Source organism: Apium graveolens, chromosome 2 (assembly GCF_009905375.1).
Source record: "Apium graveolens cultivar Ventura chromosome 2, ASM990537v1, whole genome shotgun sequence".
Taxonomy (NCBI): domain Eukaryota; kingdom Viridiplantae; phylum Streptophyta; class Magnoliopsida; order Apiales; family Apiaceae; genus Apium; species Apium graveolens.
In genome coordinates, this window is record NC_133648.1 from 166,670,556 (window position 1) to 166,698,361 (window position 27,806).

Genomic DNA, 27,806 nt, shown 5'->3' on the forward strand with positions numbered 1-27,806 from the left:
TCTCTTCCGTCAGTGTCCTCATTAATGAGCTCCACAATAGGCTCTACATCATCAGAATATTCCAAGTTCCGCGGAGTGATTCACGAGTTCCCTCCGCTAGCTTGAACACGAGCATCCTGGGCATCTCCCTCAACCATGGGTGCTTTCCCCACGGCGTGGCCACAGTGGGGTAAACGATGACCCCTCCTCGTTTTACGACGCTCCATCGTACTCAGCCTTGAGTGAAAGTTGTTCAGAGTATCCCCCATACGGTACAACTGCCCCAAGATATCAGCGTTGCTGATGAGAACTGGAGGTGTTCTTCCTACATCTGAAGATCTCAGATGATCTGCCATGTTTCTGGGCACGTAGGGTTCGTGGCGAGTGTAGCCTCCTTCGCCCTCTCCTTCAGATCTGCTATCACTTCCATCGTAAGAACTTCCATCATGATTGTAAGACATCTTTTCCTCCCAAGACTATGATCTTAATCAGCACCCCTCCTTCTAGCGCCAATTTGTTGACGGAGGAATCTGGTAATAACAGAGTTCGAGGTCTCTCTCCAGAATTAAGATCTATAACGGTGGTTCTTCACCGGAAAATCAAGCGGTGTGTGTGGTGGTTGTGTGTTAATTGGTGGCTGAGATTGATTAGGGCAAATGGTGGCTCCTTTGCAGCTCTCAACTTCTTACCCCTCCTAATGTGCCTACGTACCATTTATATAGGGATCAAGCCTGACGTAGTTCTTGGGGAACAAGAAATGTAATGGGCTTAGACTTCTTATTCCTAGGCCCATCAGAAATCCTTCCAGAATCCATCTTCCGCTAGCTTTAGGAATGTCCAACTATGAGGCCCAACCGTGAAGGCCCAAGGCTCGTCCGTAATTGCAGGACTTCACAGATAGTGCATCTCCCTGCACAAGGAACACTCCGCTACAGCTATCTCCCTTGATTTACGGACGCAGGTATAGCCACGATTCACCCCAAATACCGGACACATCCCTGTCCCCCGAATGAGGAGAACCCACCAGATAGCAGGATATGTGATCCCAAACTCTTGGGTGCAAAGTATAGGATGACTCCAAAGTTCTCCAAGGAGGATACCCGTTGAATACAAGAACAGAGCTCCCAAAGCACACACCAATGATAACCCCACATTCCTAACGAGGACACCCGTTGAATACAGGAGGAGGCCTTCAATTATCAGGCATACCCCTGGAGGCCTTCTAGCTTTTCACGGACATCCCCCTCCTTGACCGTCTCAAGGAGGGAATTCTTCAAAGAGTACCTACAACAAATATGTTAGTGAAAATAATCTACATTCCTCGTCCCATGCTTGCATGTATTCCCCTAATCTCACTCCTGAAAATATATTCCCCAAGCACAGAGGACGTGTCCTGGGATGCTGGGCGCGTCCTGACCTTCATGAAGCCTATATTATTCTACAACAACCATTCTTCATGACATTCCACAGAGGCAGGACGCGTCCTACCCTAGGTATGCACTTCTAAACTTTCTTACCACATGACCATCTTTAGTAAACATTCCTACAGTAGTGGGCACATCCTGACAGCCTAGGCGCGTCCCTTCTTTTGCCGTATTTCACCCGCCTTGATCCAATACCAAAATTTGGGTATAACATTTATATATATTATTTTATTAGTATAGTGATCTGTTTATGTTATTCATGCATGGGTATGTTCTGTCGAGTCAAGTTATAATAACTAATACTAATATAATACTATATTATGTGTATCGTATATATTGATTTTATAGCCAGATTTTGTATTTATGGTGTAACCATGATAGTGTTTTCCGATCATTTTTTATAGGTTTCTTTAATTCATTTTAATGTGATATTAGTTTAGTTTGTTAATTATAATGTTTATTATATATTTATGTGTTTAAAGGGTTTACTTCAAAATTATGAACATGTATCATTTGATAAACTTGGAAATTGTGAGGAGCTTAGTTGCTAACATACTGAACCAAGTTTTAAATTTAATATAATTATAATATAGGTTTTCGATTTTAAGGTTAAGTGACACATATATGAAGGTATTAGAGTATTATGCTTGTTTTATAGTCAACAGTGTCAGGTATATTTTATTATATTTTATTATAGATAATCTAGGAGGTTTGATTAATTTTTGCAAATAATTAATTAAGGAGTTACATAACTTGCACTATATAAATAATAAATAAACGTGCTCCTTATTATTAATAGTATTTATGGATCATGTGTCTAGAGTCAAGTTAAGAACCAAGTTAAATCCAATGAGTTCTTTAGCATGGGTTGTTTGGTCATTAACATGGTATTATCTAATATATAATACATATTTATTTGATTTAGTGGTTTACTGAATCAACACATACATGCAGATGTATTTGGCCTTAAATATTTTATCTATTCATTCTTTATATTCATTACTATATAAATTTATAGTAATAGGTGCATCGATTAAGTTATTACTATATCAATTTAAAGTAATAGGTGCATCGATTAAGTTGAGAGTTAGTGTACTTGTATGTTTATGAATAAATACCCGTAATCAAGTTGTCCCCTGAATGTTTAGTCTGGTCTATTTAATCATGCCGATGGGGATCATGCACTTTATTTAAAAATATAAATGAGAACCTATGTTAATATTAAATTATATTTTGTATTTAGACCGGGGTCGGGAAATTTAGCACTTCTTTTGCGGATTTCAAATTTTGTTAGCATTAGAATTTGTGACTTGCGAGGTACGAATTCTGTGCCCTTTTTATTCAATGCTACTCTTTTGTCCATTATGTTTATTTCATTAGTTTCATTCTACTTTATGTTCATTTTCGTTAATATTTACTTTGACCGTTTTAACTTCCGAAATTGTTTAAAAAAATTGATTTTGAAAATTTTAAATATATGTTAACGTGATTTTCAAAAATTATTTTCGACAGCCTCTACTTTGGAAATATGAATTATTTATCTCGGGTAGATTTTAAATTTCGCGATAATATTTTTATTTGAACCTTTAGAGATATAAGGTATACCGAGTTAACCATCTGTACATCCGTGTCATTGCGGTACCAATGACATGACAGTTCCGTGACAGTGTGATTGGTCACGACGTATCCTTCTGTTAGCTCTTGGGAGGAGCTTTTGTGCATTTGATATTTGTTCAGAATAAGTGGGGGCACCAAGAGTTTAATTTATGATTTGATTTATGGTGACGTTGTATATACCGTACACGTCATCCATTCTGTTGCACACATTAGGTACCCTATGATGTGTGTATTTGTATCTGTTCTGATCTCGGTATGAAATATCCTAACCGCTCATTGCTTTAGCCTTACTTATTTTTAAAATTATTGTTTTATTATAAATTGTGAAATCTTCATTTCTGATTTTGTTTTATAAATTGTATTCCAAATCCATATCGGGCGTTTGGCTCATGTCGTATTCTTTTTATGACAGGTGCTTAGGGGGATCTGGGACTGTGTGATGGAGAACTACCCCATTTCGTTGATTAAGATTTCAGACTTTATCATTATCTAGACATAATTATTTAGAGTTTTCGTCATTTATATTATTGGTTTAGACAGTCTGGAGATTTAATATTATTTTTGAAGATTTAGAGACTATTTAATTATTGTTTAAAAATATATTAGTACTCTATTTGCAGTTTTATGGATTTTAACTAATATCTCCTTCTATTTTTGAGAATGGGGTGTTACAGTTAATTTAAAAAAAATTAAATTTTTTTTTACTATAAAAAATTGTATTTAAAAATATTCAAACACTTTTGCAATGAATCATTGCGGAAGTAATATCTTCCGCCTTACTTCCGCAATGATTAATTACAGAATGTGTGAAAATTTTTTAAATTACGTGCGTCACTGGCGCGTTGATTGGTTGGAGCATTTAATACTTCTTTCGCAATGAATCATTGCGGAAGGTGCATTAAATGCACCTTCACTGACCTTCTTCTTTCCCCTTATTCACATTTTCCTTCTCATTTTTTCACCATTTTTATTTGGAGCTTAGGATTAAAGGTGCATTTTTTCTTTCTAATTTAATGGCTTCACATTTGTTTAGTTATTCAAGTTCATCTAGTGAGCATGATGATTTTGATTATTTTACATCCGTTGGAAAAAATCCGGTTTATCGTAAACTTATTGTAAATTATGTTAATGAACTGATAAATGTTAATACTTATGTATATAAATCTAAGAAAAAATTAGATATAGATGTTGATGTTGATTATATAAAAAAAGAGGAAGATCAATAAGTGGGTGATCCAATATGAAGGAAATGAAAAATATGAATAATAATGCTGTTGATGATGATTTTTATAGAGAAGATAAAATGAGTATAAATGATGATAGTGATGCTAGTGATGATGTTGATGATGTTAATAGAAAAGAAAAGTTTTTTTAATATAGATGAAGATGATGATAATGATGATATGAGTTTTGAAGAAAAGTAACAGGTTTTCAAAATCAAATATGAATAGTGTTGTCATTTGTGTTGGGATACTTTTTAACACTTTGGATGAAGACGAAAAATGTTGCCCAGTAAAGATACAATTATTTAAGGGGGGTTGGATACAATTGTATAAATGTTTCGAACAAGTAATAAAATATAACAACTTTTTATATTTCTGATAAAAAATGTTACAAAATCCTCTCAAGAAATACTGATGTTCTTCAGAGCTGCTAGGTCGAATGATCCTCGAGTGTGATTCACTAAGTGATGACCTAAACTGTGTTTATATACTACACAACTACAATAAATTAATCTAAGATATGCATTATCAAAAATTAACTGAAACTGATACATATCTTAAACTAAACAGATAAAGTCCTATAACTCAGGCATAACAGATATCTGCTCCATATTATAAGGAACGGAAAAAATCCTCTAATATTGACTGTCTTAAAATACTAATGACATGCCAAATCCTGAAGGTACATCAGATCCTGATGACATCCGAACAACTAGATCCTGAGCCTCTTCTGATCATTGAGAATTCAATATGTAACAATCTCCCCCAATTTATGCTTAATGCAATGAAACATAAATTCCATTCTCAATGATGGAAAAACCAATCTACAAAATGTACAAGGAGTAAAGCTTACTTCAGTATCTTCAGATAACTGACAGTTGTTCCAAGAAAGTTCTTCAATCTTTCTTCCTCCTTGTCTCGTAGGACTTTAACAAGCTTTTTCTTCAACTCTCTCTTCTCTTCAGTGTCTTCTCCAAGATGATAGATAGCTGATCTTGACTTAGAAATTGAGCTTTTGCTTATCTCAAGATCACCAATCAACATGAAGCTCAAACTTATATCTTCATGATCAGGACTGAAGGTTAACTGAGGACTGTTGAGAAAAACTTATAGCACTGCAGCTCTCTTTTTCATCTGCATTTCTTGACCAGTATAAGTTCTGTACTCATGAACATAATCACCATTGTATTTATCATTTTTTTCATGACTCTTCTTCTAATCACTTCAAGTATCATAGAAGACCAGTTTCTGGTGACTTTGTTCTCAACTTTAAGAAGATATTGAATGTATTTCAATTCTGTCACAGTCTTCATTAAGAGTTGCTGCAATGTAAAGCTTTTTACTTTACCATCCCTGAAAAAGTACAGAATATCTTCTCTGACATCATTATCATTTATCTTTCTAAGAACAATCTTCATAGCTTCAACTTTCTCAAGATGTGAAGGAGAAATTCTTTCACCAAGATTTTCTGTCAGAGTATCTGTATCCAGCTGATCAGATTCTAAGATCTCCATATTGGAATGACCAATGCCTCCTCTGGTTCGAGATTTGATAAGTTTCAATTTTTCATTGTATACCACCCAAGAAGGCTTCTTGATAGACTTATCAACATCTTCCTGTTCTGAGATAAAATCTCTTAACCCAGCTGACATAAATTCAACATGCTTGAACCCTTTAGAATAATTAAATACATGGATATCTTTCCATCTTCTATTCTTCTTGCCGAGAAGAGCATAGTTTGAAGACAAATCATCAGTCTTCCCTTCTGCTTTATGCCATAGTTCCCTCTTTGATTTTAAAACTCTATACAAATATTCTTTGCATGCTTGATCAGCTTTCCTTCTATCAATATTTTTTTTCACCACCCTCTGAAATATGATGAGTGATTACTAGAGAAGGAGCTGACTCATTTAATGCTTTGATCACTTTTTCATCAGAGTTAAAATCAGTTATCAGGTTCACAGCATCATGATCTGCTTTTACCTCAGGATTTGTGTCTGCATCAGGAGTTATATTCTGATTTGCTGTATCAGCTTGATCAATGTTAGTGGCTGATCTTTTCTTCCTTGGTATAATCAACTCTTCTGGCTTCTGAACTTCTTTATCTTCTTCATTTCCTTGTACATGAACATAACCTTCTCTGGATAGAAAATTCAGAAAAGTAGAGCTGAATGCAGTCACTTGACTTGATTTAGAAGTTCTTCCTCCTCTTCCTCTTCCTCTTGCTCTTGTAGATCTACCACCTCTTCTTCCTCTTCCCTTAGAAGTGTTAGCTTCAGCTTCAATTTGAGCCAAAAGCTCCTTTTGTTGCATAACTGCTTCTTCAGGTGTTAGATCTGGAAATTCTTCAGTTATATACCCAAGAGCACTCCTAGCATTCTTTTGCTCAAACTTCTTATCTTTGTAGTACAAGACAATCTCTTCACCTGTTTCCTTATGTCTGTAAGGAAAGAACATCCTTTTAGCTTCTGCTAAATTTGAGATTGTAATATTATCATCCTCAGGAGCACCAGCAGTAGTTTTGTGCTTGGCTTTATAAGCACCAATAGACTTCCTTTGTCCTGAAGGATCATTCTTCTTGGAATGTTGAAGTTGTTGAGCAGTAGAAGCAATTTGAACATCTGTAACTGGATTATTCTTATCACCATCATCATCAATATCTTTATCCTTTGTCTGAATAGAATCTGGTGTACATTTTGTAGCAACTATCTTCTCCCCCTTTTTGGCATCCGTATTTGAAAGAAGAGAAAACAGAGCATCCAGTTTGTCACCTATAGAAGAAACCTTATCTTCTAAGGAGGAAAGTCTAGAGGTCATGCTGTCTTGAGATTTAGCAACATCTTTGATGGTATTTTTCACACTTTTGATTTTAGCTGAGTTAGGTGTGTGAAGCAAAAATCCATCAAGTTTCTCTTTGACACCAGCATGAGACTTCTTCATTTCATCAAGTTCAGAGTGAATTCCTTTAACAGAAATGGTTGGGGCCTTAAAATGCAACTTCAGATCAGGAGTTTGAATTTCATCATAGGCACGATGAATGTGTTACAGGAAAACATCAGACGAGATAGAATTATTTGCAAATCTCCATTTATAATCCCATTCTATCTGTCTAAAATACTCAGCATCAGGATTGTAATAAGAAGGATTTTCAGTGAAGTGCGAAGAAGAACTAATATTGGACTTCTTAGATGCATCAATTAAAGACTTAAGCTGAACTGAATCAGAATCATCATCATCACTATCATTATCAGAATCAGACAAGCCATCAGAAGAATGTGCAGAATCAGGTATAATTTCCTTACCTTTATCCAGATTCTTTACAAGAGATGCATGTGGCTAATGGGATCCTGAAACAGAAACATGGTAACACCTAAATCTCTCTATTCTTTTCAAGTGATCTCATCACTTCTCACACAACATATTACTTTTAATAGTAACATTATTCTCACAGAAGAAACTTTATAAGTAAAGAAAAACTTATAAGATTCTTGTCTCAAAACTGCCTCTCCTTTTGCCAGTACAGGAGACTGCCACTCAAAATATTTTTCTTTTTTTTTTAAATCTGATATTTTCACACAGTCTCACAGAAAGGCTTAATCACTCATATAGCAAAGAAATAAGAGATGGATGAGAAGAATTGTATGCTTGTCATATAAATAGAGGTAACCTCAAATAAGAGACTATTTATAATCATACAAACATGAGAATATATGAGAAGTTAGCAATACCTGAAGGTGATTCCTCAAGTGGAAGTGATGAAAGTGGAGGAACAAACAACACATCAGGATGCTTTTTCAAACTAGCAACTAGTAATGGATCATCAATTATAGCTAGTGCAGTTGAAGGATGATTCTCAGTAGGAGCTGTTGTATCATCAGCATTTGATCTGTCAGGAGAAGGTGAAAGATCAGCATCAGTACTTTGAACTGATGGTTCTTGTGGAGTCTGAGACATTTGAGTTGCTTCAGCTGTAATAACTCGAATTTTTGAGACCTTGTAAAATGTTTAATGAATAGTAATCCTGACGGACGGGAAAGACTTTTGAGGCCACACTATGTAGTGCATGAGAAAATGAGTTTCGGAGTTGATATTACCATTATACGTACTAAATGAGTGTATGTAAACGCTATTAGTTTTCGAAGAAAACGAACTTTGAAAAATGACCGTATTTATGACTCATCGAGGATTACGGGAAGAACAATATAATTACGAGATTAAAACCCTATGGAATTATATTCAAGTAGGATAAATAAAAAATATAAGGAATAAATACAAAATGAATTACGTCGCAAACCATTTACGAGTAAGTATTACGAAGAACGTTTAAGCAACCGAGAGAACGCGTAAACGATTAAATAAACGTAATGCACTAACTAAACCATGGTAAGAAAGTAACCATGGTTACTTCATCAAATAGTGAGCTAACCATAGAATGATCAAGCTAGCTAGCAAAATAGTGTGCTAAGGAAGCTAACCCATGTAGTTTAGCTTGTAACCTAGCAAGCTACAAAGATTTGTCCCCAAGATTTGTAACAAGAATAAACCTAGGATTCAACCTAGGAGAATAAAAATCAAGTGTAAGATCTTCCACTCCATTTCCTAGAAGCAACCTAGCAAAGCATCCAAGAGAAGCAACCAAGGGAAGCTAGTATAAATACCTCCCCATCCCATCAAGATTCAGCTATTTAAGAAGAAAATGAGGAATTCAAATTCAAATCTCAAAATCTATCCATTGTAAAATCATCCCATTAATTCTCAAGACTCCTAGCAATTAAACTAAGATAAGAAAATCCTTTCATCTCTTTTTATCAAGATTTGATGGGTGAAATAAAATTAAGAAACTCACTAGTGAATAGTATGAATAGTAACCTCTCTTTGGTTTCTTAATTTCAATGGTGGTTTTAGGTTCTAAAATTCATACCAAGCACTTCCAAGCCTCCACCATCCTCAAGAACACATATCAAGCTTTCAATAAAGGTAAAAATCTTTGGCCCAACATTATTTAAGATTCATTTTAAGATCCATTTAGTATGTGGTAGTAAACTTAGTTCAATGAGTGGTATTGATGAAATCTTGGTGTTTAAGTTAAGAAGATTAAGGTTGATTGTTTTTGCCTCAATAACATGATATTCTTGAGAGGATTTTGTGTGTTGATGATGATATGATGATTGTTGGTGGGTGTGCTAAGAATTAGGGCGTAAACGAAACCCCGATCGTAAACGTAACTCCGTTAAAACCAATGAATAGTAACTTTAAGTTTCTGCAGAAAGTCCCGAAGTTGTAAACTATAGTTTCTTGATGAATAATCCCTGTTTAGGATATACAATGTTATAAGGATCATTTAGGCATTTGAATCGCTTGATTTCTATTTACGGATCAAAAGTTATGGTCGTTTTACTAAAAGTGATTTACGCGACAAAAACGGTTACAAATCACGAACTTTGAAAATATAAAGGATCGACTTAAACGTGTTCATAAATCATAAAATTTTTATGGAGCGTAACATATTGAGTTTCCTAACTGCCATAAAAATTTCAAGTGAAAATAATGATTTCTCAATTTTATAAAAATATCGGAGCCGAGACCGCGCGAGTAGAAACCGTAAGAATCCATAAGTGGGGCCGACGACGATAATGAGAATGAACCTAAGATACTTAGAAAAATGAAGTGACCATAATGTGAATAATGACTTAAAGGAATAATAAGGGTAGTATAAGTTGAGAGGGTTCATAATAAGTAGCACATGAGTGCGAGTCGCCGTAAATTATAACGGGACCTAACGAAGTGAATTGTGTTTATGGTTATAGATTTCCGAGCGGAACCTAGAGCATCCTCCACCTCGAGATACCCAGGAAAGTTTACGAACCCAACTCCATTTTACTGTTGTGTTGTGAAAGAATTATTTTACTATCATTGCATACATACCATGCTTGCCATGATACGTAGTTGTTGAATTTTTGCATAATATAGCGATGTTGTACGATACGTATATATCGTAAAATATTTAATTCTGCTTTAAGCGTGACGTATGATTATAAGACCGAGCGTCGGTCGAGACTTTATGATGAAAACCCGGGAATCATTTCGGTGATATTATAGGACAATTATAAGTCCATAATAGTACGTTTTAAAGGGACTCATCGTCCACTTACGAAACATTAAAATATCTCAAACTTTTATTAAAGCGATTTCCCAACGATCATATTACCTCAACTATATTTTATGGTTCGAATAATAAATACTATATACTTATTCCTTTATTATGGGAGTAGTATACTCCAACGATTATTTATTTCAAACCCGATTAATCATTATAGATTATTAATTATGTAGACACACACTAGTTGAGGAATATTATTTTAAATATTCTTTTAAAGAGTAAACTCATTCGAGGTTTAATTAAGTATCGACTATTAATTAATTAATTATATTCTTAAAGGGTTTATTATTGATTTAAAAATCATAGATCCTGATTTAAAATATACTTCCTGATTTCGGAATATCATTCGAATAATTTCAGATCATCGGTGAATATTATCCCGACTTATTTAATATTTTGAATATAGTTTCAAGGAGAAACATTTCCCCCTTATTTAATTATCTGTTGACAACGGTCAACTCACATCCTTAGTACTTCCTCCGAAAATCTCGGAAGTACGTATATACATATATACACTTATATCTTAGAGAGATAAGCTATTTCTGTAATAACCCCAATTTTTGGAAATTTTGAAACTCTTATGAATAGTGTTTTTGCTGAATGAGAAAACTTTTCATGCCACTCTATGTAGGGGTTCTGATATGGATATTCTGAGATTTTATTAGTACTTTATATGAGATATAAGTGTATGTAAAGATCGTCAGAATCCAAATTCAAACACTTTGATTTTTCTCGGAAATCCACTAGATACAGAAAGAATTGAATATAAGGTAATAGGATACGAAGGATTTAAATTAAAGGATTATAAGAGAGGATCATAAAAAGGAATATAATGTATTGAGAAAGGTTAAGGGAACCTAAGTAATAAGATCCCGGGTATGATCCTTCAAACGATAAACGAAAACGAAAGTTAAGCGAACCGTATAACAGATCAGCGGTCATTATGCAAACAATTAGGAAGTTAATCAAAGGGATTAGAGAGAGTGATGTCACCCAACCAATGAGAAGAGGACAAGGAGGGAAAGATGACATCACCACATGACATAGGCATGACATGGGAAGGAAGGAGATGTGGTGCCTTTTTAACCACACAAAATCAAGGGCAAATAGGTAATTAACTAAAACAAACACAAAATCAAACCAACCAAGCCAAGCAAATCATTTTCATCAAAAATCAAAAAGAAACCAAGGCATTGTTCTTCATAGCTCTCGGCTTTTTACTATTGCAAAGGGAGAGAAATTCAAAATCAAAGATCCAAGCCTCCTAAATTGGTAAGATAATTCCCTAATCATCTTTATGCTTAGTTAGGGCTATATCATGAGTTTAAGCCATCAATTCCTTCTCAATCTTCTTCATTTAATCAATGAAGAAGATAATGAATAGTGTTTTCAAGTTTTTAACTTGAAATTTTTCTTGATTTCCTTGAAGATCCAAGCATTCCTAAGACTTCTCAAAGCTTCTTAAGGCTTCCTAGCTCCTCCCACCACTTCAAGGAAGGTATATCATCTCCAAACCCTAGATTCCTATGTATTATAAGATGATTTTGATTAGTAGGTTGATATTGTAGCTTAATGTTTGTGATTTAGAGTTTGGGATTGAAATGGTATTGAAATGGAATGATAAATCTTGTTATTTTGGTTAAAAGAATGTAGTATAGTTAAATTCAAGCTAAGGCATAAGTATGAATGTTAAAATTGAATTGGTTGGGGCTGATATGATGTGATAAGGATGGATGTTGGTTGTATGTTTGATTTGAGGTTGAATTGGGTTGGTTTTGAATGGTTTTAAATTGGGAAATCGCGTAAACATAGCTGTCGTAACGTCCGATTTTCTTTAGACTATTTTTGTGCATAACATTAGGACCCGAGAACCCCCTGCTAGATTATGACCATTGCCATGTTTAGATAGTTTGTGTTACGAGCTTCGTTTTGATATTTAGTTCGTTCGATTCCGATGCACGGTTTAGGAGAAACGACCGTTTCAAGTAACGGCGTTTCGCGAACGAAACTTTTCCCCTCGCCTTACTTTGAAGCATAGGTTAAAGACCAAAAAGGGGTTAATTAATGTATGAAACATTTATGGTAAGTGTGTTAGGCAGTTAGTAAGACACTCGCGAAGGAATCGCCTTAAAACTCGTAAAGTTTAAATTATTAAAAATGGTGGAGCCGAGGGTACTCGAGTGACTTAAGCGAATCAGTAAGCGCAAAATAAGCGTTAGAGTCTAAGTTAGTTAAAGTATAGATTTACAAGTGACTTTGGTTTAATTCCAACTTACTTGTTTTTATAGGTTACCAAACTCGTCCCGAGCCTTTTATCACCCCAAGTCGCTCAGGCAAGTTTTCTACCCGTTATAACTGTTGTTGTGATGTATATATGTATATGCATTATCTTGCGATAGATGCATGTTGGTTAATTAGCAAATGTTGCAATATATTGAAGCATGCTGCTATGGTATATATATATGCATGCCTGTTTCGTATTCTTTCCATATATATCTGTTGATTCAGTTGATAATACCTATGCTAGAGAATAGCGGTAATTTGCATATACCCTTAGTATAGGGACCCAAAGGTGAAAACATTTTCTAAAACCGGGAGTCGAGGATCCCGAGTAGATTTTGGTATATATGTATATATATATTTATATTTATATATATATATATGGTCATAGTTTTCAAAACTATTAATCGAATAAGGTTAATTCGATAACCTTATTTTATTATTGAATATTATTTCGAATATTCATTCGAGGGCTTATGACTTCTTTATTTTATTAAATGAATATTATTTTGAATATTCATTCGAGGACTTATGACTCCTTTTATTTTATTATTTGAATATTATTTGAATATTCATTCGAGGGCTTATGACTTCTTTATTTTATTAAATGAATATTATTTTGAATATTCATTCGAGGACTTATGACTCCTTTTATTTTATTATTTGAATATTATTTGAATATTCATTCGAGGGCTTATGACTCAGTTTATTTTATTATTTGAATATTATTTGAATATTCATTCGAGGGTTTATGACTCAGTTTATATTATTATTGAATATTACTTGGATATTCATTTGAGGATGTATGACTCCTTTATTTTATGAATATTATTTATAATATTTATTCGAGGTATTATGACTCCGCTTATTACTTAATAATGTTCTTTATTTTATTAAAGAATAAGGTGTAAATAATCAAACTTATTTTCGATTATTCAAATAAAGATAGTACTTTTATATAAGTATATCTTTGGTTATTTAATATCCATTTCAAGTATAAGTTTTAATACTTCTACTTCGATTATTTTTATAAGGATTATCTTTATGAGAATATTATTTAAATAATAATATTCAGGCATTTTCTAAATATACTGGGGACTGATTTACTTCATTAAATCAGCTTTACTCCAAACACTCTTTAAAGTGTTTTCGAGTCTTCAAAATGATTTTTAAAAGTTAGAGCGGATCCCAAAACTCATTTTTATATTTAAGATCTTCCTTTTTAAGGGGATTTAAATACTCGCTCAAAACCTGAGGGATCCGGCTCTGTGGTGTATTTTATATTCGCAACAAGGTTGCAGTTTTGGTAAATGAATTGATTACTTACCCAACGTTCGGGAAGTAAGTCCATCTATTGAGTCGGCATAAGCAACATGGGCTCAGTGGGCGTCCATGATAGTGTAAGTGGCTCAGTGGGAGTCCATCAAATGCATAAGTGGCTGAGTGGCAGTCCAGCATAAGGTCCTATTGAGACCAGGGTGATGACCAGTGGGGAATTCGTCCATCTACTAGTAAAAAAGGTTACTTATTGGTATCCTTGCCTGATCAGCAAGATACCTAGTTTATGCCAAAATTCTTTTCCTTTCCCAAAATTTATTGGATGTTTCAAACTCTGTTCATACTTTACATGATAGAGGTTTTCAGGAAATGTATAAAGAAGATGTATATGTGGATATATATATATATATATCAGAACTTAATGAAGTATATCATAACTTCATTTCCTTCAAAATATTTCAAAGATTGAATCTATTCAAGTCTTATCTTGTAGTCTCATCAGTGTGATGAACTTTTGAAACAAATTATAACTTGAATGGTGGTAGTTCAAGTAGTATTTGGAAAAGATATAAGTATATCGGAGTATCTTGTAACTTCATCTTTTAAACTTATATCTAGTAAATGATTATCTATGTATGACAAAGATTTTCAGAAAAACGTTGAGACAAGGTTAGATATATTAGATCACCTTGCAACGATATTTTTATACAGTTATAAACTGGAACTTTATGTATATTATGCATGGAAGAGGACTTCCAAGATTTTGAAAAGTGTATATGTATATATACTAAATATTTTGCAACTTCATCGCATTAAAATATCAAACTTGGTTCATTTCTTTTGACCAAGACTTTCATGAGTACTATGAGAAGGCTCATATACTATTAATCATTATACATATTATTTTGGTGGGCTTGCTGCTCACCCTTGCTTTCTTCTTTCATCACACAACAACAGATAGAAAAGATGAACAGGACCAAGCTCCCGATTCGCAAGCGATTAGGAGACGTTCCGCAGTTTTCTAGAAGCGTTGATGCCGCCGTAGCTGAGGTAGGAGCTACCAATAGGCTAGGCTTTCAACTTTTGATGTACCAGATTTATGTATATTTATGAATTGTAATAATGGCAAAGAAAATGTAAATTTATTCAGAAAACCTTTTAAGGTGTATTGGCAGATAATTGTGGAATAAAATGACTTGTGATTATTTTTGGATATTCATCTCTGAGACTATAACTTGTGGTGTGTGTGTTTATTGTGGGGTCACAGTACAGAGTAGTTGAGTAATTATTAAGATTGGGTGTTATTAAGGGAAATGGAACTCGTGACATCCCGGATCCCCGACCCCGGATTTGGGGGTGTTACAGAAGTGGTATCAGAGCTAAGCGTTATAAACCTCAGAGATGATGTGACGTTAAGATAATAAGTTCACTAAGATAATAAGAACTCTTGCCAAGTTCCTAGTCAGGCTACCTAACGTAGTACTGACAGTTAAAACACTTATGGGAACCCTTATAAATATCATGATAGAAGCGTAGTTCGTTATCGTATATGGTAGCGGGACTCCGAACCCTGAGGTTGAGGAGCAACAACGCGATGATGTTTTATTACTTATTGGAGATCAGATTATGGATCCGATAGAGCGTCCTAACGCGGGATCGGATGATGTTCATGTTGAGGATGTTGTCCTAGAAGGGATAGTTGCTGAGAGGACCCATAGAGGATCCTGACAAGAATGAATAAAGGACCACTGATGAATTGATGACCATGGTTAGGTCGACTACCAGAGGTAGAATTGGTCGGTCACTATCGGAGGTTCGTTCAAGTTTGTAAAGATAGTAGCCCCCTTTAACGCGGCTTACTCGTAAGACTGAGAAGTTTGAATGGACAGAGAAATACGAGAACAACTTTCAAGAACTGAAGCAAAGAATGGTGATGACCCCTATGATGGCGTTGCCGGATGGAAAAGGAGATTTTGTGATGTGTAGTGACGCTTCGCATAAGGAATTAGGGTGCTTCTTATACAGCACAACAAGGTAATCGCGTACGCATCAAGACAATTAAGGGAATATAAAATTCGATATCCCCACCCATGAGCTTGGGCTCGTGGCAATAGTTTTGCCCTAAATATTGGAGGCACTACTTGTATGGAGAGAAGTACGAGATTTACACAAGCCATAAGTGCTCTAGTGTATTTTCACGCAGAAAGAGCTCAACATGTGCCAAATGAGGTGGTTAGAGCTAATCAAGGATTACGATTATGAGATTCTTTATCATTCGGGGAAAGCCAATGTGGTGGATGATGCCTTTAGTAAAAAAGAGAGACTCAAGATGATAATGTCTTTGGGAGAGTTTATAAGAGATTTTGAGAAAATGGAAATAGAAGTGAAGGTAACCGGAGCCGGTACCGAAAAGCTGTTTGAGATTGCAAGACAAACCGAATTATTGGAAAAGAACATATTGTGCCAGAAAAAGTGATGAATGAAGGCAGAGAGCCAACAGATAGATATGAGATTAATACCGAGAAAGATGATAAGGGAATAATGAGGTATTCCTATAGAATTTGGGTTCCAAATGTTTAAGAGCTTAAAGATGAGATCCTAGATGAAAGTCATAGTTCAAGGAATAAGATTTAGGACAAACCCTGAATGTGATAGTCAGGGAGGACGCCATCAAGATAGAAGGAACCCATAACATAATGAAGTGGAAAATGAGGATTTTAACGTATAAGATAACCCCAAGTATGGGAGAAGGATGAAACATTTCATACTGAGAAAATAGAAGTCGAGCAAGATAAGGAGACCCGAGACGGTACTCCTATATGGAAATTCATGGACCTGTCTAAACAGAACTTATACTTTTATTTCCAACCACCACCTGGAGGAAACAACGCGGTAGGAAATCCTTTCATGACCTTTAAGTCGCTAAGCTCTCAGAGTTCCTTGGAACAGTTTGACCCAGTCGAGGCAAGAGCCTGGCTAAAGGAAATATAGGAATTATTTGAGATTCTAAATGATTGACGAAGCACAAAAGACTGTTTTTGTCACTTACCCCCGTAAGAGAGAGGCCACCCGTTGGTGAAAGGCCAAGAAAGGCACGGAGCCAGAGGTTATAATAAACTGATTAAAGTTCAGACAATTGTTTTCAGGAAAGTACTTCCCAAGGTTATGGAGGTAGTGTAAAAGCTTTAGAGCCAGAACAAAAGCGGACGAGTACGATGAATTATGAATCTAAGTTGTAAAAGTTGTCAAGATTCGTTCTGAGGACACGAATCCAGAATGACGGGATGTTTGAAATCAATGCTTATGTTGTGTTGGTTCATGTAATGGTTGTAATGGAAACGAAAATAAAAGACTGAAAAGGGAAGGAGCATAAAGGGATATAAAGGAAATAGAGTTGAGAAGTGATAAGGGAGTTAGGTATGGGAAACCCTAAGAAACCCTTGCAATAAATATAGAGAAGTGTGTCATCATCAGCGCGATGGTGACTGATCATGAGATAAATTCAAGGTTTGAAGGCGTAAGCGATATGTAAAGTTAATTCCCTTGAAGTTGACAGTATTCGATGAAAATTTGAGATACATCGATTGATTAATAAGGAAACACGGATGGACTGAGGAGACAAGAAAGTAAGAAATTAGGAAAATTGGATGAAGGAAGTGACCTTCAAGAATGTGAAGTGTAAGACCAGGGGCATGATACCCAGAAAGGGAGACGCCAGGTATGAAAGATATCCCAACATTGAGATGACTGTTGAGATAAATAAAAGAGGTAAATGAGTAGTTAGAACTAAAAGGTTCACGTTGAACACGATAAACATCTTCTAGAACATCCCTGTTATCATTACTGAATCAGGAAAGAAAAGCGGATAACCGTTCTTATCTTTTGGAGGCCATATTGATTGACCTCATTTTGAATACAGATGTTATTGTGAAATTAGGCATATACTATCGAGGTGGGAATGATTGAATAAGATACCCTTATCAGGGATATATGACTTGATTTATCCATGGAAGGATGCATGTACCTTTTAAAGGTGGAATTAAGGATAGAACATCGGTAACTTAAAATGAATCCTCGGGGAATGCATAAAGGTTGGAATTTCACCCTTAAAAGGGATAGTGTGAGTTTTGACAGTATGAATTGGAAAGGATTAAGGTAATAACGACCTTTAAGGATCAGTGGAGAAATTTTTCAGAAGTATATAGACAATGGTTTTAGTATTAGTAAATGGTATTTTGATATGCCCTGTATCTAGGGAATACAAGAGGAACGATTCAAGGATAACCTTGGAGGTTTTACAAGGAGAAAGGTAATATTCAAAATTCTCAAGAATAGAAATGTTGATAAAGGAAATGTGTCGTAATTATAATGATGCCAAGTGGGGCATGTGTTACACCACGAGAAAGTATGGATCGAACCAGTAATGGTCAAAATTATTCAGGGCAATTAGGACTTAAGATAAAAGATGTTCTAAGTATGATTGAGAGTCAGTCGTGACAGTGATTAACCTCTAAAGACTGAGGCAATAACTTATGGAAAAATGGTGATATTTTTTTTTACTTATCAGATTTTAAGGAAAACATCTTCACATAAGCTGTGATTGAAATGAGGTAGAAAATTATTGGAGGTGGTTAAAATGACATTGACTGTAAGGAAATTTTACTATCAGGAAAGGCCAAAGAGGTGGCCGACACTTTAAAGGTAAGAGGATAATTATAGGTGCTTGTGCCAAAAGAATACAGTGATGATGGTTAAAGCTGTGAAGATTGTATTATGGTTTGGAAGATTGACATTCTTTCTGATGACTGTGCAATACCCAACCGTAATAGTAGTTGGTAAAGGTTTAATTCGTGTAATCGCCATGAACGGGCTATCTATCTTAGAAGGTCCTATCTTGAGATAATCCAGGACCATGTTTCAAAAAGGACTAGACGAACCTTTGAGTTAAGTCTTCTATTGAAGGCATATGATTAAGAATGGTATTAACCTGCTATCGTTGCCTTGATTGAAACTCTTCTGCAATTTTATCTGCTTCATGTGATGTATGTATGTCAGGATCAGGAGTGTTCTTCATGAATCATGAATGGTGATTATGTTACCTCCTTAGAAGGATTTGATACGAGATGTATGGACTCTGTATGGTTAGCTATTAAGACTTCAGGGAAAATGAATGACTACAGTGGGTCAGTGGTGGACCATAGTAAGGCAGCAATGATTCTGCGAGTGGTGTGCTGATTACAACCGTGAGAGTTGTATTTGAATGGTTGTTGAGATTGAGTACCACTAATCGGCTCGTGGTAGTGTATAAGTTATCATTGATAGACTAATTAAGTAGAGTATCTACCTAGTGAATATTTATTCTTTCTTATCAATAGAGAGTCGTATTACTATATGAGGAAGGTTGCGGTGCAAGCATAGAATTCTAGTAACGATGATGTCTAGAATGAGATCCCAGATTCGATTTTCGATATCAAGGGAGTTTCAAAGGTGATTGTGTATAAGCTCGAGGAAGAGCATGGGTCCATAGAATGATGGACGGAATAGCAAAAATATTTAGGCATGTGAAATACGATGCTATAACACTTGATGTTGATATAAACATATATGTTTTGTTCTCCTATGACAAACCTCTATAGTTCAGAGGTAGATTCCAAGCCAGATATTTTATGGCAATAAAATTTTTACGAATATAAAATTCTCTTCAGTTCGTTCTTTTCTCTCCTTTTCATTTCATATAAGCTGAGAAGAACAACCCTTCCAGAAGGGGAGGTATTGCCGAATGACTATCTATCTGTGTGATAGAAGCCGAGTAGGATACCAGCTATTGTTTAATTGCTTGTCAAGTACTAAAGGCTGGCCACTTTCTGTACTAACTATGCGATATAACAAGTGTTCATGATCATAGTGATCTCTCAACAAATTCATTTACTTCTATATGATTGATCAAACTTTGGGAAATAGAAACAACTGAAAAAAGAGTAATAAAGTTGTGGTAGTATTCGGAATGGAAACACATTCGTGATACTAAGGTTGACGCGTGTATTAAAAGGTTATAGAATGCTAACGAGCAAAGGTGTAACCAGTATAATATTAGGAACGGAAGGTAGTAGCGATTACGAATTGGAAAAGAATGGGTATTGAGACGCCAAAGCTATAGTGCTAGAAGCTGTGATAAAATTCCATGCAATAGACTTGAAAGAATTTGGAATAATCACTTAATGCGGATTGAGTTATCTTACGACAATAGATCATATGTCATTATCGAGATATCGCCTTATGAGATTCTTGAGGGAAGATAATGTCGATCTCCCTTATGTTAGGATGAAGTTGTAGAGCGCAAGATGCTCGGACCAGCAGTGGTCCAAAGGACCAAGGATATGATAGATCTAATCAGAGGACGGCTGGTAGTAACCCAAGATGGACATAAGAGGTATGCTGATTTGACACGAAAGGACAAGGAATGGGAAGTAGGGGACCTAGTGTTGTTATAGGCATTCCCTTGGAAGGGGTTAATGAGATTGGAAAGAAAGGAAAACTAAGCCCAAGATACATTGGACCTTTGAGATATTAAGACGGATTGGAAAGTTAGCTTACGAGCTAGCCCTACCCCCGAACCTGTAGCAAGTCATAACGTGTTTCGCGTATCAATCTTAAGGAAGTGTAATTCGGATGCCAGACAAATAGGGGCATATGAGCACATAAACATGCAACCCGACGTAACCTATATGGAGTAACCAGGAAAGGTTATAGATTGAAAAAGGAACAAGTGCTTAGGAGAAGGATTATCGAACTATTCAGAGTTTGATGGAAGAACCACAATGTGGGAGAATCTCCTTGAGAATTAGAAAGTGTAATGCTAAGAGAGTATCCCTATTCATTTTCTATCTGATTCCGGGACGGAATCCTTTTAAGGAGGGGAGACTGTAATAACCCCAATTTTTGGAAATTTTGAAACCCTTATGAATAGTGTTTTTGCTGAATGAGAAAACTTTTCATGCCACACTATGTAGGGGTTCTGATATGGATATTCTGAGATTTTATTAGTACTTTATATGGGATATAAGTGTATGTAAAGATCGTCAGAATCCAAATTCAAACACTTTGATTTTTCTCGGAAATCCACTAGATACGGAAAGAATTGAATATAAGGTAACAGGATACGAAGGATTTAAATTAAAGGATTATAAGAGAGGATCATAAAAAGGAATATAATGTATTGAGAAAGGTTAAGGGAACCTAAGTAATAAGATCCCGGGTATGATCCTTCAAACGATAAACGAAAACGAAAGTTAAGCGAACCGTATAACAGATCAGCGGTCATTAGGCAAACAATTAGGAAGTTAATCAAAGGGATTAGAGAGAGTGATGTCACCCAACCAATGAGAAGAGGACAAGGAGGGAAAGATGACATCACCACATGACATAGGCATGACATGGGAAGGAAGGAGACGTGGTGGCTTTTTAACCACACAAAATCAAGGGCAAATAGGTAATTAACTAAAACAAACACAAAATGAAACCAACCAAGCCAAGCAAATCATTTTCATCAAAAATCAAAAAGAAACCAAGGCATTGTTCTTCATAGCTCTCGGCTTTTTACTATTGCAAAGGGAGAGAAATTCAAAATCAAAGATCCAAGCCTCCTAAATTGGTAAGATAATTCCCTAATCATCTTTATGCTTAGTTAGGGCTATATCATGAGTTTAAGCCATCAATTCCTTCTCAATCTTCTTCATTTAATCAATGAAGAAGACAATGAATAGTGTTTTCAAGTTTTTAACTTGAAATTTTTCTTGATTTCCTTGAAGATCCAAGCATTCCTAAGACTTCTCAAAGCTTCTTAAGGCTTCCTAGCTCCTCCCACCACTTCAAGGAAGGTATATCATCTCCAAACCCTAGATTCCTATGTATTATAAGATGATTTTGATTAGTAGGGTGATATTGTAGCTTAATGTTTGTGATTTAGAGTTTGGGATTGAAATGGTATTGAAATGGAATGATAAATCTTGTTGTTTTGGTTAAAAAAATGTAGTATAGTTAAATTCAAGCTTAGGCATAAGTATGAATGTTAAAATTGAATTGGTTGGGGCTGATATGATGTGACAAGGATGGATGTTGGTTGTATGTTTGATTTGAGGTTGAATTGGGTTGGTTTTGAATGGTTTTAAATTGGGAAATCGCGTAAACATAGCCGTCGTAACGTCCGATTTTCTTTAGACTGTTTTTGTGCATAACATTAGGACCCGAGAACCCCCTGCTAGATTATGACTATTGCCATGTTTAGATAGTTCGTGTTACGAGCTTCGTTTTGATATGTAGTTCGTTCGATTCCGATGCACGGTTTAGGAGAAACGACCGTTTCAAGTAACGGTGTTTCGCGAATGAAACTTTTCCCCTCGCCTTACTTTGAAGCATAGGTTAAAGACCAAAAACGGGTTAATTAATGTATGAAACATTTATGGTAAGTGTGTTAGGCAGTTAGTAAGACACTCGCGAAGGAATCGCCTTAAAAATCGTAAAGGTTAAATTATTAAAAATGGTGGAGCCGAGGGTACTCGAGTGACTTAAGCGAATCAGTAAGCGCAAAATAAGCGTTAGAGTCTAAGTTAGTTAAAGTATAGATTTACAAGTGACTTTGGTTTAATTCCAACTTACTTGTTGTTTATAGGTTACCAAACTCGTCCCGAGCCTTTTATCACCCCAAGTCACTCAGACAAGTTTTCTACCCGTTATAACTGTTGTTGTGATGTATATATGTATATGCATTATCTTGCGATAGATGCATGTTGGTTAATTAGCAAATGTTGCAATATATTAAAGCATGCTGCTATGGTATATATATATCCATGCCTGTTTCGTATTCTTTCCATATATATCTGTTGATTCAGTTGATAATACCTATGCTAGAGAATAGCGGTAATTTGCATATACCCTTAGTATAGGGACCCAAAGGTGAAAACATTTTCTAAAACCGGGAGTCGAGGATCCCGAGTAGATTTTGGTATATATGTATATATATATATATTTATATATATATATGGTCATAGTTTTCAAAACTATTAATCGAATAAGGTTTATTCGATAACCTTATTTAATTATTCAATATTATTTCGAATATTCATTCGAGGGCTTATGACTTCTTTATTTTATTAAATGAATATTATTTTGAATATTCATTCGAGGACTTATGACTCCTTTTATTTTATTATTTGAATATTATTTGAATATTCATTCGAGGGCATATGACTTCTTTATTTTATTAAATGAATATTATTTTGAATATTCATTCGAGGACTTATGACTCCTTTTATTTTATTATTTGAATATTATTTGAATATTCATTCGAGGGCTTATGACTCAGTTTATTTTATTATTTGAATATTATTTGAATATTCATTCGAGGGTTTATGACTCAGTTTATATTATTATTGAATATTACTTGGATATTCATTTGAGGATGTATGACTCCTTTATTTTATGAATATTATTTATAATATTCATTCGAGGTATTATGACTCCGCTTATTACTTAATAATGTTCTTTATTTTATTAAAGAATAAGGTGTAAATAATCAAACTTATTTTCGATTATTCAAATAAAGATAATACTTTTATATAAGTATATCTTTGGTTATTTAATATCCATTTCAAGTATAAGTTTTAATACTTCTACTTTGATTATTTTTATAAGGATTATCTTTATGAGAATATTATTTAAATAATAATATTCAGGCATTTTCTAAATATACTGGGGACTGATTTACTTCATTAAATCAGCTTTACTCCAAACACTCTTTAAAGTGTTTTCGAGTCTTCAAAATGATTTTTAAAAGTTAGAGCGGATCCCAAAACTCATTTTTATATTTAAGATCTTCCTTTTTAAGGGGATTTAAATACTCGCTCAAAACCTGAGGGATCCGGCTCTGTGGTGTATTTTATATTCGCAACAAGGTTGCAATTTTGGTAAATGAATTGATTACTTACCCAACGTTCGGGAAGTAAGTCCATCTATTGAGTCGGCATAAGCAACATGGGCTCAGTGGGCGTCCATGATAGTGTAAGTGGCTCAGTGGGAGTCCATCAAATGCATAAGTGGCTGAGTGGCAGTCCAGCATAAGGTCCTATTGAGACCAGGGTGATGACCAGTGGGGAATTCGTCCATCTACTAGTAGAAAAGGTTACTTATTGGTATCCTTGCCTGATCAGCAAGATACCTGGTTTATGCCAAAATTCTTTTCCTTTCCCAAAATTTATTGGATGTTTCAAACTCTGTTCATACTTTACATGACAGAGGTTTTCAGGAAATGTATAAAGAAGATGTATATGTGGATATATATATATCAGAACTTAATGAAGTATATCATAACTTCATTTCCTTCAAAATATTTCAAAGATTGAATCTATTCAAGTCTTATCTTGTAGTCTCATCAGTGTGATGAACTTTTGAAACTAATTATAACTTGAACGGTGGTAGTTCAAGTAGTATTTGGAAAAGATATAAGTATATGGGAGTATCTTGTAACTTCATCTTTTAAACTTATATCTAGTAAATGATTATCTATGTATGACAAAGATTTTCAGAAAAACATTGAGACAAGGTTAGATATATTAGATCACCTTGCAACGATATTTTTATACAGTTATAAACTGGAACTTTGTGTATATTATGCATGGAAGAGGACTTCCAAGATTTTGAAAAGTATATATGTATATATACTAAATATTTTGCGACTTCATCGCATTAAAATATCAAACTTGGTTCATTTCTTTTGACCAAGACTTTCATGAGTACTATGAGAAGGCTCATATACTATTAATCATTATATATATTATTTTGGTGGGCTTGCTGCTCACCCTTGCTTTCTTCTTTCATCACACAACAACAGATAGAAAAGATGAACATGACCAAGCTCTCGATTTGCAAGTGATTAGGAGACGTTCCGTAGTTTTCTAGAAGCGTTGATGCTGCCGTAGCTGAGGTAGGAGTTACCAATAGGCTAGGCTTTCAACTTTTGATGTACCAGATTTATGTATATTTATGAATCGTAATAATGGCAAAGGAAATGTAAATTTATTCAGAAAACCTTTTAAGGTGTATTGGCAGATAATTATGGAATAAAATGACTTGTGATTATTTTTGGATATTCATCTCTGAGACTATAACTTGTGGTGTGTGTGTTTATTGTGGGGTCACAGTACAGAGTAGTTGAGTAATTATTAAGATTGGGTGTTATTAAGGGAAATGGAACTCGTGACAACCCGGATCCCCGACCCCGGATTTGGGGGTGTTACAATTTCTATCAACAAGCAAAACGCTTGGGGAGCTGCGATCTGGTTCGAGTTCTCGAGATTGATAGAATTCTTTTAAATGACAAGGGAGGGGTAGACTCTGGTACTATGTGTGCTAGATGGACTAACAAAAGTACCGCATGCGAAGGTACTCAGTGTACTCAGGAACTTGTGAAGTATGTGTATACCCAAAAATGGGACATGTAGCCCGAATGCGGCAAGGGTGATAACCGGGATACGAAGGTGTCGTCCTTCTACTAGTAGAAAAGGTTACTATTATCATATTACGACTGATCATCGTATACGGTGGCTCCAACGAGTGTCCTAATTCTTCCAATTAGAATTGAGATGCAATACCGTAACCCAAGCCTAGGTGCTGGGATTACTATTAAGGTATTTGCAGGATAATAAAATCCATTAAAGAATTATTTTCATAAGAAGGTGTGTATCACCAAGGAAAACTATTTTCGAATAAAACATAATTATCATATATGATGTTATCATATAGTCATTTTCATACTGTACTTTATTATGCTGGGCATTATAGCTCACACTTGTTTTCTTAAATTGACACAACACAACAGTGAATCAAGATGCCTGCCATGAGAACCACAGCCAGGAAATGGGTAGGAAATGGCTAGCTGTTCCGTAGATTGTTTGGTGTTGTACCACAGGTAGTCAGAATAAGCTGGATTAGTTTTCAGTTGTTTTTAGTTCGGCTTACTTATAAGTATGACTTATGTAAGGTAAGAAATAAGAAACGTATATTTGGCCGGCGGACTAGCCTTACTTAAAGGTTACTCTCCGGTAAGATTAAATCACTTTTGGGTTGTAATAATTATCACTTGATGGTTGAAATTACTCTAGTTATGAATGGTTCGTTTCCAAGACAATAACCTGTAAGTGTGTGTGGTGATAAGTGTGGGGTCGTGAAGCGTGAGTATTTATATATTGTAGTGTGAGTGTGTGGTTGTAAGAGTTTAGATGGCATGGCATCTGAGACTCCTGACCCCGGGTTTTGTGGCGCCACATCAGCAATGCTTGGTGAAGGTTCTTGTGTGCTCTTCTCAAAAATAGGATCATCAATGATTGCATCCACCTGTGACACTATCCCCTGACGAGTTTGCTTTTCCTGGAGTAGTTAAACAGAGTCAGCAAGAAGATCACTTTGAGTAATATTAAAAATGATATGTGCGGCCTCAGTGTCTGCATCTTCCCTTTGAGAAGATAGTTCTTGTGTGACTGGATCTATTGTAGTTGCTAAATCCTTTTGATACCTAGGTTCTTGTGTACTAACATCCTTGTCAAGAGGATGAGTCTTCTTCTTCTTTCTGATATATCCAACTACTTCGTCACTTCTTCTTTTCAACTGGCTCTTTGCAATTTTCTTGTGTTCAGCAGTTGCTTCAATTACTGGAAGCTTGTCAAGCAGAGTACTAGCATCAGTAGTTGGCTCCTTGGTTCCAGTAGTGTCAATCACGTCATCAGAATTTTTATCAATGGACTTCTTGATTTTTGACAGGGACCCTATTGGCATCTGATCATCTGATTCAGAATCTTCTTGTATGATCAGTCTTCTTTTCCTGATTGGAAAGCAGTCTTCTTTCTTCTCACTCTCACTCAGTGAGGCTTGTTTAGCTTTCTGTCCAGATGTGACAAATTTCTTAAACAACCTTTTCTTTGTTACAACTGATGTCTTTTGAGAGAAAGCAGAGGAGGCTAATATAGAGGATTGGTGTGTTTGCTGTTCGGAAGAAGAAATGCTTGGGTTAGAGACAAGATGGGTGATTTCTTGAGTCTTAGCATCAGGAACTGTGACAGAGGTGCCAGCATCAGGATTTGCAGGCACTTGTGTATGAGTAGGTCTATTTCTTAACAGAAATTGCCTGACCTCTCTAGGAAGAAAGGATGGTCCTGAAAATTTATTATTTTCATTTCTTTTGATATGACCAGTGATTGCTTTCTCAGAAATTTGAAAAACAGGGAGTAATTCATCATCATCAAAAATAGCATTCGGGCATAGATAATTGAAAATCAATTGTAAAAACCTAGTATACCCTATTACTCCTGAAACATCTGCTCTCCCAACAATTATGAACTGTAATATAGTATTACCATAATCAAAATTACCAGAGTTAAGAAGAGAGTACCCAATTCTCAGGGAAGTAGATGGAAGAGCATCAAAGTTTGTTGTCTTATTCAAGAAACACCTACTAATGCTGTCAAAGAAAAAGTTCCACTCTCTTTTCAGTTTAGTTCTGACCAGTTTTCCAATGGTTGTGATTTCTCCTTGATAGCCTAAAGTCCTTAGCATATCAAACAACTGCTCATTGGTGTGAGTATCAAGAGCACCATCAAGAGCAGACAATCTCAAGGCTTGAAGCAAGATGTCAGCATCAATTTCATATCTTTGGTCCTTATACTGAAAGGAAAAGCCAGTATGTGTTGAATTTACCACAGCTGTGTTCCAGACCTGCATGACAGCCCTGTATGACACTTTAACAGGATTTGTGAGAGCATACCCAATTAGACATAGAAGAAGAAAATCCTAAATATC